The sequence below is a fragment of the Schistocerca serialis genome, chromosome 1, assembly GCF_023864345.2.
Source record: "Schistocerca serialis cubense isolate TAMUIC-IGC-003099 chromosome 1, iqSchSeri2.2, whole genome shotgun sequence".
Lineage (NCBI taxonomy): Eukaryota > Metazoa > Arthropoda > Insecta > Orthoptera > Acrididae > Schistocerca > Schistocerca serialis.
Genome location: NC_064638.1, coordinates 1,160,740,676 through 1,160,761,227, shown reverse-complemented (window position 1 = coordinate 1,160,761,227; position 20,552 = coordinate 1,160,740,676). Strand labels below are relative to the sequence as shown.

General features: G+C 44.1%; 1 protein-coding gene and 1 non-coding gene across 2 annotated transcripts in view; one reads left to right on the top strand and one right to left on the bottom strand.

Annotated features, from left to right (window-relative positions):
* LOC126456182 (delta and Notch-like epidermal growth factor-related receptor) overlaps positions 1–20,552 on the bottom strand; it is a 554,374-nt gene that overhangs the window by 501,026 nt on the left and 32,796 nt on the right. The window lies entirely within an intron of this gene.
* Trnat-cgu (transfer RNA threonine (anticodon CGU)) lies at positions 20,463–20,537 on the top strand. Its single transcript has one exon. It is a non-coding gene; the product is annotated as a tRNA-Thr (tRNA).

Genomic DNA, 20,552 nt, shown 5'->3' with positions numbered 1-20,552 from the left:
TGTTTCTATTAAAAAATTCGTCAATGGAGTAGAAGGAGTTGGCCACTAGTAAGGCTTTCAGGCTCCTTTTAAACTGATCTTTATTTGCAACTAAATTTTTTATGTTTGCTGGCAAATTATTGAAAGTGAGTGTACCTGAGTAGTGGACCCCATTTTCAACTAAAGTAAATGCTTTTAAGTCCTTGTGCAGATCATTTTTGTTCCTGGTATTGTATGTATGAACTGAGCTGTTTGTTGGAAAAAGAGATATATTATTTAGGACAAATTTCATTAAGGAGTAAATATACTGAGAGGCAGTAGTTAGTACACCCAGTTCTTTGAAGAGGTTTCTACAGGACGTCTGCGAATTTACTCCAGAAATAATACGTATTAAACCCTTTTGGACTCTGAAAACTTTTGTTTGACTTGAAGAGTTACCCTAAAATTTTATATCATATGACATTATGGAATGAAAGTAGGCAAAGTATGCAATCTTTTTCATTTTTATGTCGCCTATGTCTGCTAACACTCGAATTGCAAATACAGATTCGTTAAGGCGTTTCTGCAGTTCTGTGGTGAGCTCCTCCCAACTGAATTTATTATCAAGTTGTAATCCCAGGAATTTAAGACTGTCAACTTCTTCTATCTGCTCTTCTTCATACTTTATGCATATGCTAGGTGGAAACCTCTTACAGGCTCTGAATTGCATATAGTGAGTCTTTTCGAAGTTTAATGTCAGTGAGTTGGCTTTAAACCATTTATTAATATCCATGAAAATATCATTAGCAGATCTTTCTAGAACTACAGTCGACATACTATTTATTGCGATACTTGTGTCATCTGCAAACAAAACGAACTCTGCTTCTGGCAGTGTAACTGATGAGAGATCATTAATGTACACAAGAAAAAGCAATGGCCCTAAGATGGATCCTTGTGGGACACCTCATGTAATTTCTTCCCATTATGATGATGACTGATGACTTAATTCACTAGTCCATTGCACTGGCACCCTTCGTTTCCTGTTAGCGAGGTATGACTTGAACCATTTTGCAGCACTGCCCGTGACACCATACAATTCTAATTTATATAAAAAGCTGTTGTGGTTCACACGATCAAATGCCTTTGACAAATCACAGAAAAACCTGCTGCTTGTAATTTGTTATTTAATGAATTAAGTTCATTTTCACTGTAAGTATAAATAGCCTTCTCGATATCAGAACCCTTCAGAAATCAAAACAGTGTTTTTGATAATATGTTACTTGTGGTCAGATGGTTGAAAATCTGCCTGTACATTACTTTTTCTAAAATTTTTCAGAATGGTGACAAAAGTGAAATCGGTCTGTAGTTTGATGGTATCTCTTTATCCCCTTTTTTGAATATGGGCTTAACATCTGCGTATTTTAGCCAGTCAGGAAATGTCCCAGTTATAATTGACTGGTTACACAAGTAACTTAGAATTGTACTAAACTCACAAGAACATGCCTTAATTAACTTTGTTGATATTTCACTGTAACCACTAGAATGCTTTGTTTTTAAAGATTTGATTATGAAAGTTATTTCTTTTGGTGAAGTGAGTGACATATTCATGTACCTGAAGCTATTTGTAAAGGCTAGTTTCAGATATTCAAGGGCATTATTTACTGATCCTGGCAATCCCATTCTACCAGTAACAGATATAAAGTACTCGTTAAATAGATTTACCACACTATGCCCATCGGTTACTAATGTGTCATCTACCCTTAATGCTATTTGTTCCTGTTCCTTTCTGGTTCTGGCAGTCTCCACTTTCACTATATTCCATATTGTTTGTATTTTGTTCCTTGCCATTGCTATCTTCATCTCCCAGTGCATTTGTTTAGATGTCTGAATTACTTTTTTTATATTTTACAGTATTCCTTGTATTTAGCTAAATCATCAGCATTGGAGCTAATCTTGGTCGACAGATAACAAAGACAATGCATGATGACATGGAAGTAGTGAGGCCTTTGTATACCGCTCGAGAGAGTTGCCACCACATCTGCACACATAAATTCCCGTGAGGGGGCCGATGAGCTCTGAATCCACGTTCAGTTACGTGAAAGATGTGTTCTGTAGGTTTCAGATCTGGCGACTTATGAGGAAAGCACATCAATTGGAACTTACCTTGTTGAAAAATGTCCCATTGTGAAACATGATCGTCATGAAGGAATGTACGTTGTCCGCAACCAACGCACGATGCTTTTAGGCCTCATGGTGCCCTTGCAGGAGCTCCAATGGACCCATGCATGCCTACGTGAATGTCCCCAATGCATAATGGAGCCACCGTCAACTTGTCTGCGTCCCGCAGTACAGATGTCAAGTAGCTGTTCCCAGGGGAGAAGACGGATTCGCGTCCTCCCATAGACATGATGAAGAAGGTATTCGGACTCATCAGACCATGCAACGCCCTGTCACAGCGCCAGCTTCCAGTGCCCATTTCAGAGGCCGATGTCATGGTATTAGCATTGGCACAAGCATGGGTCGTCGGCTGCGGAGACTCATCGTTCAGTGTGTTCGGTACACTGTGCGTTCAGACACACTTGTACTCTATCCAGCATTAAAGTTACACTACTGGCCATTAAAATAGCTACATCACGAAGATGACGTGCTACAGACGCGAAATTTAACCGACGGTAAGCAGATGATGTGATATGCAAATGATTAGCTTTTCAGAGCATCCACACAAGGTTGGCGCCGGTGACGACACCTACAACGTGCTGACATGAGCAAAGTTTCCAACCGGATTCTCATACACAAACAGCAGTTCACCGGCGTTGCCTAGTGAAACGTTACTGTGATGCCTCGTATAAGGAGGAGAAACGCGTACCATCACGTTTCCGACTTTGATAAAGATCGGATTGTAGCCTATCGCGATTGCGGTTTATCGTATCGCGACATTTCTGCTGGCATTCGTCGACATCCAATGACTGTTAGTAGAACATGGAATCTGTGGGTTCAGGAGGGTAATACGGAACGTCGTGCTGGATCCCAACGGCCTCGTATCACTAGCAGTCGAGATGACAGGCATGTTATCTGCATGGCTGTAACGGATCCTGCAGCCACGTCTCGATCCCTGAGTCAACAGATGGGGACGTTTGAAAGACAAGAACCATCTGCACGAACAGTTCGACGACGTTTGCAGCAGCATGGACTATCAGCTCGGAGACCGTGGCTGCGCTTACCCTTGACGCTGCATCACAGACCGGAGCGCCTGCGATGATGTACTCAACGACGAACCTGGGTGCACTAATCGCAAAACGTCATTTTTTCGGATGAATCCAGGTTCTCTTTACAGCAATCATGATGGTCTAGTCCGTGTTTGGCGACATCGCGGTGAACGCACGTTGGAAGCGTGTATTCGTCATCGCCGTACTGGCGTATCACCGGCATGATGGTATGGGGTGCCATTGGTTACACGTCTCGGTCCCCTCTTGTTCACATTGACAGCACTTTGAACAGTGGACGTTACATTTCAGATGTGTTACGACTCGTGGCTCTACCCTTCATTCGATCCCTGCGAAACCCTACATTTCAGCAGGATAATGCACGACCGCATATTGCAGGTCCTGTGCGGGCCTTTCTGGATACAGAAAATGTTCGACTGCTGCCCTGGCCAGAACATTCTCCGATCTCTCACCAATTGTAAACTTCTGTTCAATGGTGGCTGAGCAATTGGCTCGTCACAATACGCCAATCACTACTCTTCATGAATTGTGGTATCGTGTTGAATCTGCATGGGCAGCTGTACCTGTACACGCCATCTAAGCTCTGTTAGACTCAACGCTCAGGCGTATCAAGGCCGTTATTACGGCCAGAGGTGGTTGTTCTGGGTACTGATTTCTCAGAATCTATGCACCCAAAATGCGTTAATATGTAATCACACGTCAGTTCTTGTATTATATATTTGTCCGATGAATACCCGTTTATCATCTGCATTTCTTCTTGGAGTAGCAATTTTAATGGTCAATAGTGTAGTTCCACCACAGTTCGCCGCCTGTCCTGTTTCACCAGTGTGCCCAAGGTACGACATTTGACGTCTGTAAGAAGTGGTGGCCGCCCAACCTCACGACAATGGTTTCACCACCTGTTAAGGACATCCTCCAGAGCATTCCTCGAACGCCCGACAAGTCGTGCAGTTTCGAAAATGCTCATACCGCGCCTCTGGGTCACCACCATCTGCCCTACATCAAATTGGGAGAGATCGCGCGCCTTCCCTATTCTACTCACAGTCAGTGCCTCGCCAGCTGGTTCTGCTATAGCCTGGACGGTTTTATATCGTTAGCAGGTCGGTGGGCAGAATGCTCTGGCTGATCGGTGTAGAGACGTATGACATCTTACTGCATTCTTTCGTAATGTGTTGAAATTTTTGTTGTCCTCCGCCACTACATCTGTTATATCAGATGAAGTGGCGGAGGACATACAGTGCCATATGTAGTTTTACTTATAATCGCAACAGGCTTATGTCTGTTGAAGTTATTTTATTTTATTGATCTTGACGAATCCGCTGGGCTGAGATATGTTTCATTTTTAAAAGTTTATGACTTCTGAAGCATTCGTAGACTTAGAGAAAGCTTTTGGCAATGTTGACTGGAATACTGTCTTTCAAATTCTGAAGGTGGCAGGGGTAAAATACAGGGAGCGAAATGCTATTTACAATTTGTACAGAAACCAGATGGCAGTTATAAGAGTCAAGGGACATAAAAGGGAAGCAGTGGTTGGGAAGGGAGTGAGACAGGGTTGTAGCCTTTCCCCGATGTTATTCAATCTGTATATTGAGCAAGCAGTGAAGGAAACAAAAGAAAAATTCGGAGTAGGTATTGAAATCCATGGAGAATAAATAAAAACTTTGAGGTTCGCCGATGTCATTGTAATTCTGTCAGAGACAGCAAAGGACTTGGAAGAGCAGTTGAACGGAATGGACAGTGTCTTGAAAGGAGGATATAAGATGAACATCAACAAAAGCAAAACGAGGGTAATGGAATGTAGTCAAATTAAATCGGGTGATGCTGAGGGGATTAGATTAGGAAATGAGACACTTAAAGTAGTAAAGGAGTTTTGCTATCTAGGGAGTAAAATAACTAATGATGGTCGAAGTAGAGAGGATATAAAATGTAGACTGGCAATCGCAAGGAAAGCGTTTCTGAAGAAGAGAAATTTGTTAACATCGAGTATAGATTTAAGTGTTAGGAAGTTGTTTGTGAAAGTATTTGTATGGATTGTAGCCATGTATGGAAGTCAAACATGGACGATAAATAGTCTGGACAAGAAGAGAATAGAAGCTTTCGAAATGTGGTGCTACAGAAGAATGCTGAAGATTAGATGGGTTAATCACATAACTAATGAGGAGGTATTGAATAGAATTGGGGAGAAGAGGAGTTTGTGGCACAACTTGACATGAAGAAGGGACCGGTTGGTAGGATACGTTCTCAGGCATCACGGGTTCACAAATTTAGTACTGGATGGCAGCGTCGGGGGTAAAAATCGTAGAGGGAGACCAAGAGATGAATACACTAAGGAGATTCAGAAGGATGTAGGATGCAGTAAGTACTGGGAGATGAAGAAGTTTGCACAGGATGGGGTATCATGGAGATCTGCATCAAACCAGTCTCAGGAATGAAGACCACAACAACAACAACAACAACATGACTTCTGAAGAAGGCTGTAGCAGAAACTATGGTCAAGGTTTAGAATAAACATAATTAGTGCAATGTTGGCTGTTTTTCATTCGAGACGATGTTTGAATATTTTTTTTACAGTCCGTCCACCAGCCGCAGTCCCACACTACATAATTGCAAGGTAGAGTTACCTTCAACGTATAAACTGGTCGGAATATAAAGGCGATTCAGCTAGGCTTTGTCAGAGTATCCGTAGACAACGAATCTGGAACAGCATCAAGCGCCTACAGGCGCACGTAGAGCCGAGAGTGAATTCGGGGAGCCAAAGGGAAGCGGGCTTCCTCGGTTACGGGTCCCGCGACGTGAGACAGAAGGCACGGGGCGAGTTGCGGCGAGGGCAGCGGCGCTCACGCACGTCAGGACCCGGACTCCTTATTGGATTGCCGGTTGCGGACACGGACCAGGTGGCCCCCGGGGGCGTAACGGCCTCAATCTGCCGCCTGCAGGGTTTAGAGGACCGCCCTGCACCCGCTGCCGCTTCGCCCCTCTCACGCTTTCTAGTACACATCCTACGTCTCTTTACGATATTAGATCGCACCCAGTTGTAGCTGCCGAATTGCCTTGTAACGCCGGAAATGCATATCCTCCTATTTCCATCTATTGTACTATAAAATTTACCTTATTTTGTTTCCTGAAGATATGACATTTCTGTGTCTTTATATATTGTAATTGTTTTACATTTATGTCGATGTATAATTGGTTTGTTTTGTAAATATTATTTTTATTTTTACGCTCCTAGGGAAAACTGTGCTATAGAAAGATTACATCGATAGGTCGTGTAGAGAACCGAAGTGTTTAGGATCTTTGGTAGTGTTCACTCGGCCGCGTGGAGCGCGGGCAGAGCTGAGTCTGGCTGGAGTAGGGCGGTGGAGCAGGTGTGTTGAGTGACACTCCCGCGAATTGCCGCGCTTTCGGAGTTTGGCAGCATGTAATTGCGCTCGACTTGCTATGATAGTTTCTGGCACGGTGTCGCGGACGGGAAATATTAGCTGGCAGACATCAAGAGTCCGTTTCGCCTGGTGACCGTGTCGAGAATAAGGCGCGCCAACATCCAGCTTCTGCAACAGTGACGGCCGACAATGAGTGACTGTCGCCACCTCCCCGATCGACGACTTCAAACCTTCAAACGACCAACAAGGAAGACTGAAAGCACGTAAAGTTTTAGAGCTGTATGACAGACCTCAGCTTTTCAAACTGTTCCATTTGGATCACTAAAATACAGCAACTTAGCATGAACCTTTGTTGCTCATTGTCCCAATTGCATTACCAAGCAGGGTCCCTTCCATTTCCGGAATGAACCCGAGTGTCGTTGAAATTCAAACGCCAGCATTAAAGTAATATCATTCCATTTCACTGCTTTAATTTCAAAGTTCAGTTAAAGTATTCATAGCTGGCTACAATATTTAGATTGCACAAGCACAAATTAAGAGTGCGAGTTTTGTTATCATATTTTAGCTTACCTGTGACTGCAGCAGAGCTCGGTACGTACTAAATTTTACTATTGTTAATTGTTCAAAATCACTTAATTCAAGTTCAAACTTAAATCTCTTACTTCTAAATTGCGTAGATTCAAGTAGCTTTTGAGATGATTGTTGAGGCAGCCCAAGACCAACCTTATTTTATTGAATTTCGTAGTACTTCAGAAGCAAAGTTCACTATTAATTTCAGTCACTGAATTAACTTTCAATTTTCTAGTTTTATTAATTCTTTTGCTAATTAAGTCAGAGTGTAGCGAAATTTATTACTTCTGAGAAACATTCAGTTGTCACAAATACGTGTCAACCTTCAGTTGCCACGCTTTTAGTGCTAATTATTTGTGCTTTAACCTTTCAAAATGGTTCAAATGGCTCTGAGCACTATGGGACTCAACTGCTGCGGTCATTAGTCCCCTAGAACTTAGAACTACTTAAACCTAACTAACCTAAGGACATCACACACACCCACGCCCGAGGCAGGATTCGAACCTGCGACCGTAGCAGTCGCACGGTTCCGGACTGCGCGCCTAGAACCGCGAGACCACCGCGGCCGGCTTTAACCTTTCTTTTTCAGTTATTATAGCAGTTGTCCATAGGACTGGCGACCGTAATTTTCCCCAAATCTCAAATATCTAATTAACGCCAGTTAATTGTTAACGTAACGACCGCACATTTACTTTCTTCATTAACTTTACCCTTTTTAAAAATTAATTTCAGCAATTTCATTTGCATTTTTCCTTTCATTTAGATGTAACCCTTTCCTCCCTCTTTACCGACAGATTAACTTCGGTGACAATTGCTTTTCCCAAATTTCCATTAGGTACACGCGGTTTAATTTTTCACTGTCATTAAGGTCGATAAGTGAGTGGAAGGTTACAGCCTGTGTGGGAGAGCTGTCGCCCGGCTTCTGCAATTCCTCAGCGAGAGTGCGTAGTCAACAGGATGAGACGGTAGACTTCGAAAATGCCTAAGAAAAACTTTGGCAACCGACGCGGCCGTGCGTGCGCATCCCGTCATAGCACTGGCAGCCGGATCGGCGGGTGTTGTGATGTCCAGCTGAGCATGGTTTGACAGTTTTAGCGCCGCGCTATACCGGACGAGAACGTTCAGTAGGTGGCGGCAACTTTGACACGCGCTGATTGGCGGTGAGAAGTCTTCACTGCAGGTCACCTTGTAACCTCCCTCTCACTAATCGGCCTATTCTGCTTGCGATTTAAAATATGACCGTGGGTCGCGTGTATGCCTAATGGATTTTTTCTGTCTGTATAAGCTATCTTTCCAGAAGAAGTGATACAGATAAGTAGGAGGAAAGTGTATAACCGACCCTTCTGATGGAAAGTCTACTAAAAATAAAAGTAATTAAAGCAAACAGGGCTATAATTTGTGAAATGAAAGTTATTTTGTGCATTCACCCAGGAACAACATTGGACAGGAATGGTTACCACTGATCGTGAACCCAAAAGTTACACTAATGAACGAAAAGGAAATAATTAACGGTCGCCATCCCACTAGGCCAATTTACATCCAAAATCCTGTACAAGATGATAGGAAAAAAAACATGTATTATTAAACACTGACGTGGCAATTAAAGGTTGCCACGTTTTTATTTATTTCCTTTTACACTAATTTTAAGTGAGTGTGTCATGATAAAGTAAACTCAGAAGTCACTTTCACGTTATGTTTGGCTTTAAATTTGGAAAAAGGCAATCGAGCAATGAATTGAAAATATGCAATTAAACTGTATGTTAGTACTGAACTTCAGTTGCCTCAGCATAACGTCATCAAAGAAACTTAGGAGAAAAGCAACCACTTTTTACTTTGCCATTACTTATTTTGCAAATTGGATTTCATATTATTGTCTGAACAACTGAGCCTTTTTTGCTGACTTTTTACTTATTAAAAGAAAGCATTTAAATTACAAATATTTGCAGACAATGCAAAAACAAGTTTTATATCGGTAGCAGGTGCCATGCATCCTGCATTTTCGGTGTTACAAGCTGAGTGGACGCTCCGAGCACGTGACGAAGAAATCCCGAACGTTTGAACGAACTGCTAGGGTAGTTGCGATGGCCGAACTAGCTCAGTAAAGAAAATATGAAATAAGGTGATGTGCCTCCTTTTGCATTCCGTGTAATTCTTTGGTGGGTACAGGAGTGAGGCACAGATGCCGTTCATGAACAGAACATAAATATAGTAAAAGAAATATGTAACTTTGTAGAGTATCAGCAGCGTCAGTTGCTAACAGTCGTTTGAATGTTGAAAAATACATACACAGATACAAAAGATTTATAAATCTCTCACTCTTCAGTAGAATGTCTATTCAGATCATGTCGAGCAGTGGCCACTATGAACGTCTGTAAATGTTATTCAACCGGCAAATAAAAAAAAAAAATGTGGATCTGTGCGTGAACTTTCGAACATAAGTACACTCGCCGCTGGAGCTACGGAGGGGGGATGCTGGCACCTCGTTGGCGGCGACGTAATCGTTCGTGGCAGCGCCCTGCAGCCGCAGTGGCGCCTGTAGAAAATGCGGTGCCGTAACTGGCGGTGCGCCTGTTTGAAAGAGCAGCCGACCGGTTAGCGGACGATACCGCATAAGGGACACACTAAACAGAAAAGTGAGGCAAACACGCGGCAGAGAAAACATTAACACGTTTTGAAAGACAAATGTTAGACGAGTGCGTGAATGCCGCGCACACGCTACGAAATTTGGTTTGAAAGCTGTTAAATATAAAATGATTTCCACATACAATGATCTTTAAAAACTGATAACTCGATATTGCCTTAGTCGATTAAGACAAACGTAGTGTCAATGGATAGGGCACAGTGAGCACTATCGGACATTTCTAATAGATTTTCTGTGCAAGTTTTGTATTTAAAATTACTGGCCGGAAAGTACACTGAAGCACCAAAGAATTTGGTATAGGCATGGGTATTCAAATACAGAGACATGTAAACAGGTGGAATACGGCACTGCGGTCGGCACAGCCTGTATGATAAAACAAATGTCTGGAGCAGTTGTTAGATCGGTTACTGCTGCTACAGTGGCAGGTTATAAAGATTTAAGTGAGTTTGAACGTGGTGTTATAGTCGGCGCATGAGCAATAGCGATGGGACACAGCATCTCCGAGGTAGCGATGAAGTGGGGATTTTCCCATACGACCATTTCACAAGTGTACCGCTAATATCAGGAATCCGGTAAAACACAAAACCTCCGACATCCTGCAAGAACGGGACCAATGAAGACTGAAGAGAATAGTTCAACGTGACAGAAGTGCAAGCCTGCAGATTTCAAAACTGTGGCGTCACCAAGTGTCAGAATGCAAACCAATCGCCGGCCGAAGTGGCCGTGCGGTTAAAGGCGCTGCAGTCTGGAACCGCAAGACCGCTACGGTCGCAGGTTCGAATCCTGCCTTGGGCATGGATGTTTGTGATGTCCTTAGGTTAGTTAGGTTTAACTAGTTCTAAGTTCTAGGGGACTAATGACCTCAGAAGTTGAGTCCCATAGTGCTCAGAGCCATTTTACAAACCATTCAACGAAACATCACTGATATGGGCTATCGGAGGCGAAGTCCTGTCAACACCGACATTGGACTGTTGATGACTGGAAAGATGTTGCCTGATCCGACGAATCTCGTTTCAAATTGTATCGAGCGCATGGACGTGTACGGGTGTGGGGACAACCTCATTAATCCATGGACCCTGCATGTCAGCAGGAGGGACTGTTCAAGCTGGTGGAGGTTCTGTAATGGCGTGCGGCGTGTGCAGTTGAAGTGATATAGTACCCCTGATCCATTTAGAGGCGACTTTGAATGGTAACACGTACGTAAGCCTTCTGTCTGATCACCTGCATCCATTCATGTCCATTGTGCATCCCAACGGACTTGGGCAATTCCATCAGGACAATGCGACACCCCATAGGTCCAAAAATGCTACAGAGTGGCTACAGGAACATTATCCTGAGTTTAAACACTTCCGCTGGCCACCAAACTACCCGGGCATGAACATTATTGATCGTATCTGCAACCTGCTGTTCAGAAGAGCTCTCCATCTCCTCGTACTGTTACGGATTTATGCACAGCCCTGCAGGATTCATGGTGTCAATTGCCTCCAGCACCACTTCAGACATTAGTGGAGTCAATGCCACGTCGTGTTGTGGCACTTCTGCGTGCTCGCGGGTGCCCTACATGATATTAGGCAGATGTATCAGTTTCTTTGGCTCTTCAGTGTAGGGTACCTGTTGAGCGATCACACTTTATTATCTAACCTGCTACCCAAGAGAAAACAAGCTGCAATGGTTTGCATTTTACCACACACACTTGGAGGTAGTAAGCAACCTAAAAACATATGACTCGCAATAGCTACAATTATTAGTCGGCAAATGACGCAAATATAGATGCAATGTTGTTCAGTTCACCGTTCTCACTCAGCAAAAATAACACAATTGTGACACAAAGTCGCGTAGGAGTCAGCCGACCATATATTACAGTAGTACTGCATAAAGGATGGATTAGTAGTTCATCAAAAGGCTGTGCGTCAAACGTAGAATGACTTCATTGCAAGTAATATGACACGTTTACGTCATGCCCATCTTCGGATATGCAGGAGCAACATGCTGCACGTAGATATAAAGACTACAAGATGTGCTCCTAACCATCGTAAGCAGACTGCAGTCAACTTATGATTGGTATGTGCACATCTTGTAACCTTTATATCTACGCACAGAATGTTGCTCCTAGACATCTGAAGATAAAAAGGTGTGACATAAAGTCACATAGGACGCTAGCAGCCATTATAGTAAATAAACGTAGATCTGTAGTTAAGTTGGCTAGGTCGCATAAAAAGTTATACAGCGGGTCAAGAATTACTTTCTTGATCAGAAGTGCAAAGACAGCACGTGGACAAGAGCGTTGGCAGTTGCGTACTAAACATGCGACGACAGCTTACGTCTCGTGTTACGTACGCAACTTGTAACTCTTTTGTGTTTGTGCTGTCTTTGCACTAGTACTTCCGAAGACGTTGTATGACTTTTTATGCGACTCAGCCAGCTTAACCCTAGATCTACGCAACTGTATCTGATGATGGCTACGTCACGAGCAAAATAAAAGTCATTGTATTTTTAAAGCTTGGCTTTTTGACTAGCGACTAATTCCAGTAGAAATACCTGCACTTGCAACTAGTATATTACTGGTCCCTACCAGGGGAGATTTTTTGAAAGGAAGGAGGGAAGACTGGGTTTAACGTCTCATCGACGTCGACTCTGCGGCAATTGATTCACATAAACAGAATATTAGAGTAATTTTGGAATTAAAAGCCTATAACGCGAAATTTTTGATGTTTACTCTTTCGTTTTATGAAATATTACTACACAGTTAACGATTTAGTGAGCTGACGAGACAAAAAGAAAACCAAAAACTTGGCGTTGTTAAGGTATTCAATGCGATATGTTAGCTTTGCCTTGTTGAAAAATATTACAAGAAGTTGAGATTCGTGTATAATTAAAAGCAGTATTTCAGCTATAGAAACAACATACTGTAACTACACTCATGGTCATAAATTAAGGATAATGCTGATAGATGGTGAAACAACGCTCTGGTGGGCGGTTTGCCGGTTTAAATCACCTCGGGGTATGATCATTCGATGCATTTGACCCGTGGTCGTCGCACGGTGGCGCTGGCAGCAGTCTACATACGTGCCGCCCGGGGTGGCCAAGTGGTTCTAGGAGTTACAGTCTGGAACCGCGCGACCGCTACGGTCGTAGGTTCGAATCCTGCCTAGGGCATGGATGTGTGTGATGTCCTTAGATTAGTAAGGTTTAAGTAGTTCTAAGTTCTTGGGGACTGATGACCTTAGAAGTTAATTCCCATAGTGCTCAGAGCCCAATCTACATACCCAGAGGTGTGTTGGTGCATGTCAGAGTACGGTGCACCGAGTAAGTGTGCAGACGTTTTCAGACGTGCTAGTGGTGACTGTGTGTTGAAAATGGCTCAAAGAACACGTATTTATGACGTTATGAGGGGTAGAATACTAGGGTGACTGGAAGCTGGTCAAACCCAGCAGGTCGTAGCACGAGCCTTCCGTGTGCCACAAAGTGTGATCTCAAGATTATGGCAACGATTCCAGCAGACAGGAAACGTGTCCAGGCACTACAGTACGGGACGTTCACAGTGTACAACACCTCAAGAAGACCGATATCTCACCGTCAGTGTCCGCAGACGGCCACAGAGTACTGCAGGTAGCCTTGCTCGGAACGTTACCGCAGCCACTGGAACTGTTGTCTCCAGACACACAATCTACAGACGACTGAACAGACATGGTTTTTTCGCCCGGAGACCTGCAAGATGCATCTCACTGACCCCTGGTACCAGGAGAGCCCTAAAGCCTGGTGTCAAGAACACAGTACGTGGTCTTTGGAAGAGTGGTCCCAGGTTATGTTCACGGAAGAGTCTAGGTATAGTCTGAACAGTGATTCTCGCCGGGTTTTCATCTGGCGTGAACCAGGAACCAGATATCAACCCTTGAATGCCCTTGAAAGGGACCTGTATGGAGGTCGTGGTTTGTTGGTGTGGGGTGGGATTATGATTGGTGCACGTACACCCCTGGATGTCTTTGACAGAGGAACTGTAACAGGTCAGGTGTATCGGGACGTCATTTTGCACCAGTATGTCCGCCTTTTCAGGGATGCAGTGGGTCCCACCTTCCTCCTGATGGATGATAACGTATGGTCCCACCGAGCTACCATCGTGGAGGAGTACCTTGAAACAGAAGATATCAGGCGAATGGAGTGGCCTGCCTGTCCTCCAGACTTAAACCCCATCGAGCAAGTCTGGGATGCTCTCGGTCGACGTATCGCTGCACACTTCAGGAGCTCCGACAGGCACTGGTGCAAGAATGGGAGGCTATACCTCAGAAGCTGCTCGACCACCTGATACGGAGTATGCCAAACCGTTCTGTGGCCTGTGTATGTGTGCATGGCGATTACAGAGCGAAAAGTATTTAAACCGACAAACTCTGGGAGGTTGTAGGGGACATCAAAACAAATAGTATTCTGATGTCATTTTTTTCCTATGAGGATTATTTAAACCGGTGGAGGCCATATTACAATTTTCAGTTGTTAGAGACCGTATTACGATCTTCAGTTGTTCCAGAGGGTTACGCTCTTCAGTTGTAGGAAACTGCTGTCCACCAGTGTAGTAGTGCATTGTCTCTGTTTACTAATGGAGCGATACACCTGGAGTGAGTACACTGATATGGTTGGTGCGTACTACGTAGCGCACCACAACGGACGAGCTGCACAGCGGGTTTATCAACAATACCCTAATCACCATATCCCGCATCATACGACCTTTGCTGCGTGAGACCGGGTCATTTAGCAGATTACGTAGACAAGGACGCCGTCGCACGGTAAGAACGCTGCAATTTGAGGAAGCTGTCTTGCAGCATGTGGAGCGGAATCTTTCAATCAGCACTCGTGCAATTGCACGTAACTTGGGGACGAATCAGATGAATGTAAGAACAGTCCTGCGAAAGCAATTGTTACGTCCATTTCATTTACAGAGTGTCCACAACCTGGAACCAGTTGATTATCCACCCAGAGCACAGTTTTCGCAGTGGTACCTGGAACAGTGTGAAATGCATCCTACATTTCCATCCTCTGTGTTGTTTACCAATGAAGCAAGCGGAATCTTTCAATCAGCACTCGTGCAATTGCACGTAACTTGGGGACGAATCAGATGAATGTAAGAACAGTCCTACGAAAGCAATTGTTACGTCCATTTCATTTACAGAGTGTCCACAACCTGGAACCAGTTGTTTATCCACCCAGAGCACAGTTATCGCAGTGGTACCTGGAACAGTGTGAAATGCATCCTACATTTCCATCCTCTGTGTTGTTTACCAATGAAGCAACGTTCGGGCGTGATGGAGTGTTCAACATGCACAATTCGCATGTTTGGAGTGAGGATAACCCACATGCCACAGTTACTAGCGTTCATCAAGTGCGGTTCTTCGTTAATGTGTGGGTCGGTGTTGTTGGGGACTGTTTAATTGGGCCGTATCTGCTACCTAGGTCATTAAATAGCAGGCACTATTACAATTTTCTCGCCAGAGCGTTACCAGAATTGCTGGAAGACGTCCCACTCCCTACAAGACAACGCATGTGGTTCCAACATGACGGGGTGCCGGCACATTTCAGTCGTCGTGTGCGTCGATTCCTGGACCGATGGTTCCCAGAAACGTGGATTGGCGGAGGTGGTCCTGTACCATGGCCTGTTCGATCCCCAGATATGTCCCCTCTGGACTTTTTGTGTGGGGAGAGATGCGCAACTTTGTTTACGCAACTCCTGTTGCATCAGAAGAGGATCTTCTTGCCCGGATAGTAGCAGCAGCAGAAACACTTCAGGATACTCCTGCGGTTTTTGCCGGTGTTAGACAGAACATGATCCGACGGTGTAATCTTTGTTTACGTGTTAATGGAGGTATTTTTGAAAATCTACTGTAACTGAAATTGGGTTGTGTTAATCTGTTGTCTCTTGGTCATAAAAAATGGAAAAGTGTTTGTTGGTTTAATTAATTTGCCGCCAGAGATATCTTCCTCTACCGGTTTAAATACTCCTCATAGGAAAAAATGACATTAGGGAAAAATATTTGTTTTGATGTCCCCTACAACCTCCCAGATTTTGTCGGTTTAAATACTTTTCACCCTGTATATTCCATATTGATGTCGGGGTACATGCATAGGAAACCGTGGCTTTTTGTAGTGCATGTGTTTCGGGACGGTTTTCTCAATTATCACCAATTCTGTGGACTTACAGATCTGTTACGTGTGTGTTCCCTATGTGCCTATGCTATTAGCGCCAGTTTTCTGTAGTGTCACGTTGTGTACCACCACATTCTGCAGTTATTCTTAATTCATGAGCATGAGTGTATAAACAAACATATTTGTTAGACAAATGCTGTATAAAATAAGCAATGTATCGCCAAAGAAAATTTTAACCTTATTTAATTCAAATACACTGGAGTACAAAACTTGAGGACGAATGTACCTTCACCATTATGTATCACCGCCAAGTAATATAATTAGATGAAACCTGGACCACACATAGAAAGAACTGCTTCAGTACAGTGCGGTACAAAAGGTAACTGTAAGATATACACAAGGAGCCTAACAGAAATTACAGTTTTATACAAAGACAATAATTACACTAAAGTCACCGCGATTCATGATGGTCCGCCGGCCGCGGTGGTCTTGCGGTTCTAGGCGCGCAGTCCGGAACCGTGCGACTGCTACGGTCGCAGGTTCGAATCCTGCCTCGGGCAGGGATGTGTGTGATGTCCTTAGGTTAGTTAGATTTAAGTAGTTCTAAGTCCTAGGGGACTGATGACCACAGCAGTTGAGTCTCATAGTGCTCAGAGCCATTTGAACCAATCTTGATGGTCCCATGGACGTTACAAAAGGCGGAAAATGGTTCTTCATAGGGTTCATGGTAACGACGAATGGCAATGCATACTGTGCAGCGTGCTCCATGCTGTCCACAATGTTGGTAAGGAGTTCTCGTGATAGGCTGTTCCATTCCTCCATCACAGCGGTTGGCTGCTGCTGAACGATCGTTGGTGCACGTGAACGTGCTTCAATACGTCTCCCCAACGCATCACATACGTGCTCTATGGGATTGAAGTCGAGGTAACCGGCAGGCCAGTCCATTCGCCGAATATCCTCTCGTTTCACCTGCGCATTTCGACGTGGCTGCGCATTATTAAAAAATGAAGTTAAGGCCAAATGCACCCCTGAAAAGACTCACGTTTAAAATGAGTACAGTGTCGCAACAGCGTTGACCGCTGAGCGTAGAGTCTTCACCTGGACAACCAACACTATCATGCTTGCGAATGTTCCTGGGTGCAGTACTTGTTCCCAACTCTCGCCATATGAACGCGCTACACGAAATCTCCCGCGCGCTGTTCGAGAGCAGAAGCCACTGTCAGGCATTTCAGCTATGAATTTGCAGAGCAGTCGTGTAGATGTAGACGTGGATATAGATGTAGATAGCCGGCCAGAGTGGCCGAGAGGTTCTAGGCGCTACAGTCTGGTACCGCGAGACCGCTACGGTCGCAGGTTCGAATCCTGCCTCGGGTATGGATGTGTGTGATGTCCTTAGGTTAGTTAGGTTTAAGTAGTTCTAAGTTCTAGGGGACTGATGACCTCAGCAGTTAAGTCCCATAGTGCTCAGAGCCATTTTTTTTATGTAGATACAGACTTGCATTTGGTAGTGATTTGGCTGTCCGCCACCTCGAACAGAACGTAGCACTCTCACTCGCGTACACACACGACGGTTCGTCCGCTAGGCGAGTGTGACTACCTCAAGCTACGAGCGCAAACCAGTCCCACCAGCTGTATGGTAAGATTCCCCCCCCCCTCCCCCCGCCCCCCTTTGTCAGCTTGGTATACGCTCTATGGCTCAGTACTCTGCAACTTGGTTTAGTTCTGTTTACGTAGCTATTTGTTCAGTACATGCGGCCCGAGTTATTTTTCATTGCGTACAGCCGGAAAAAGCTGGCCTCGGCTATCCTGATTGGACATCTATACAGACGGGTCCAAAAAAATTCGGCAGCGCGTAGTGACCGCGCGGTCTGAGGCGCCATGTAACGGATTGCACTGCCCCTCCCGTCGGAGGTCCGAGTCCTCCCTCTGGCGTGGGTGTGTATGTTGTTCTTAGCGCAAGTTAGTTTATAATTAAATGATTACCTGAGATATTTCAGTTTACGATAATGATCTAAGCACACGAAATGAATTAAAACTTGTGGTGCTGCGGAGACTCGAACCCGGATCTCCTTGCTTACTAGGCAGAAAGGCTAACCATTACACTACCACAGCACAATGGTCAACATTGCTGCACGAATTACCTGAGTAGATAATAAAAAGAGACTTAAATGTCTCAGGGAAACATTTAATTATAAGATCTGTAAGATTACCAATGGTACAAGGACGACCCATTACGTCCAATGCTGGGGTGCTTGCCAGTATCGGAGAGCCCTGGAAGTAATGACAATATGTAAGGGAAAATGAAACTGTGTTGGGGAGGGCACTCAGCTTAGGTAGTTCGTGCAGCAATGTTGACCACTGTGCTGTGGTAGTGTAATGGTTAGCATTACTGCCTGGTAAGGAAAAATACCCTAGTTCGTGTAACAGCCACAGCACAAATTTTAATTCTTTTCGTCTGCTTCGATCATAAGTAAGTTTAAGTAGTGTGTATGTCGAGGGACCGATGACCTCAGCAGTTTGGTCCCTTAGGAATTCACGCACACAAAGAAGTAGACACTCTTTGATAGTTAATTTGTTTGGAACAAAATGACATATCGTTGCAATTTTGCACGGTAACGTAGTCCATTGTTTTCTCGACAGATCTTGGTCCGCATTTTCCTGCAGATGACAGTGCAGCAATGAGTGGAGTAAGATGTCGTTTGAGCAACGCAAGGCTGTATTGAAGTGGTACTGGAATTACGAGAACATGATGGAGTCAAAACGACAATTTACCGTATTCGGAATGAATTTCAAGCCATCGGTGTATAACCTCCCCCTTCGTAATCGGCCTACTGCACTGCGATTAACTGTGCCAAATGAAACTTTACAGTGAGTAAGGCTATCGTTACCGAAGGAAAATAATATCGGTTAGTTGGAGGAAAGTGAACAACAGACTCTTATGAAGGAAGAATATATTCTAAAGCTAAATATTGATGATAATTTTTGAAATGTGTGGAATATAGTGCAATAGCTCACGAACCGCACAAGGGGAAAGGGGTACCACGTAATATTTACTACAGACATCACTGATAAAACAAAGAAAACACTGATTAGCTAAAAAGAAGGGTAATTAAACTGACGCCAGCCCACTAGGCCAATGAATTTCCAGAATCTCGAGAAAGGTAATGGCAAAGAAATTTACGAAAATAATCACTGAGGTGGCAACAGAATGTTGTCACGCTTTTCCACAGCACAACAATTCACAAGAAAATAAATGAATTAGAAAGCACTGAGTTTGCAGTTACTTATTCTGAAATATTAAATTTTGAAAGTAAAATTAAATTACGTCACTGGTTAAATGAATGACTGGCTTAACTTAAACTCTGTTATGTTAAAAAATTACTTTCAGTAACCTCAGTATAACATAATCCAAAATTTAGAAAAAGGCAAGCAATTTACTTTTGACTATTGCAAGATTGAACTGGATTTATTTCAAGCAAATAAGCAGTTGGTTCTACTTTTAAAATAACAACTATAAAATACATACCGAGGCGGCAGAAGTCTCTCGCTAAGCTAAATACAGAATAAATGAAATTGCGCACTCTTAATTTGTGCTGTATATTTATTCGTTTTGCCAGTGAAATTTACTTTAAGTAGCCTCTGTTATGCGATACAAGAATGAGCGGTTACTGAGGCAGAAAATTTAGACTGAAACTGGTCATTAGCAAACACACAAAATTGGTAGTAAATAGTTGATCAGTTTTCATATTCTTACGACACTACGTGAGTGCATGGAATGGAAAGGACCCTGCTTGCTAATAATGCCTGAGGACAATGACAACACAGGTGTCTACAGGTTTTAAGTATTCCAAGTTATTATTCAAGTTATTTATACTTTGTTCAAGAAATGTTGCTGGACAATGTCAACGTAAGTTTGTAGTTTTTCACTTAACAGCCTGACGATGTTGTAGCTCTGCGGACAACGATGAATATAGCCGACGACAATGCTGAGCTACCGTTGTTGCTGCTGCTGCTGCGGTTCGATGAGAAGAGCCCCGACTCGTCTCCAGAGCCACGGGTAGTTACGGGGCAGGCAACAGTTGAAACTGCAGCTTCCTCTGCCTGTCCACTCCTGCCGTGCTCTCAATACTTGCGGATTAACGAATCAGGCGCGCCTATACTGGCGCGAGCATTGCTGCACACCGCACCTGCAGGAGCGCCCAACATACACTTCCGCACTCCAGAATGAGATTTTCACTCTGCAGCGGAGTGTGCGCTGATATGAAACTTCCTGGCAGATTAAAACTGTGTGCCCGACCGAGACTCGAACTCGGGACCTTTGCCTTTCGCTGGCAAGTGCTCTACCAACTGAGCTACCGAAGCACGACTCACGGCCGGTACTCACAGCTTTACTTCTGCCAGTACATCCCCCAGGCTGTGGCTAAGCCATGTCTCCGCAATATCCTTTCTTTCAGGAGTGCTAGTTCTGCAAGGTTCGCAGGAGAGCTTCTGTGAAGTTTGGAAGGTAGGAGACGAGGTACTGGCAGAAGTAAAGCTGTGAGTACCGGGCGTGAGTCGTGCTTCGGTAGCTCAGTTGGTAGAGCACTTGCCCGCGTAAGGCAAAGGTCCCGAGTTCGAGTCTCGGTCGGGCACACAGTTTTAATCTGC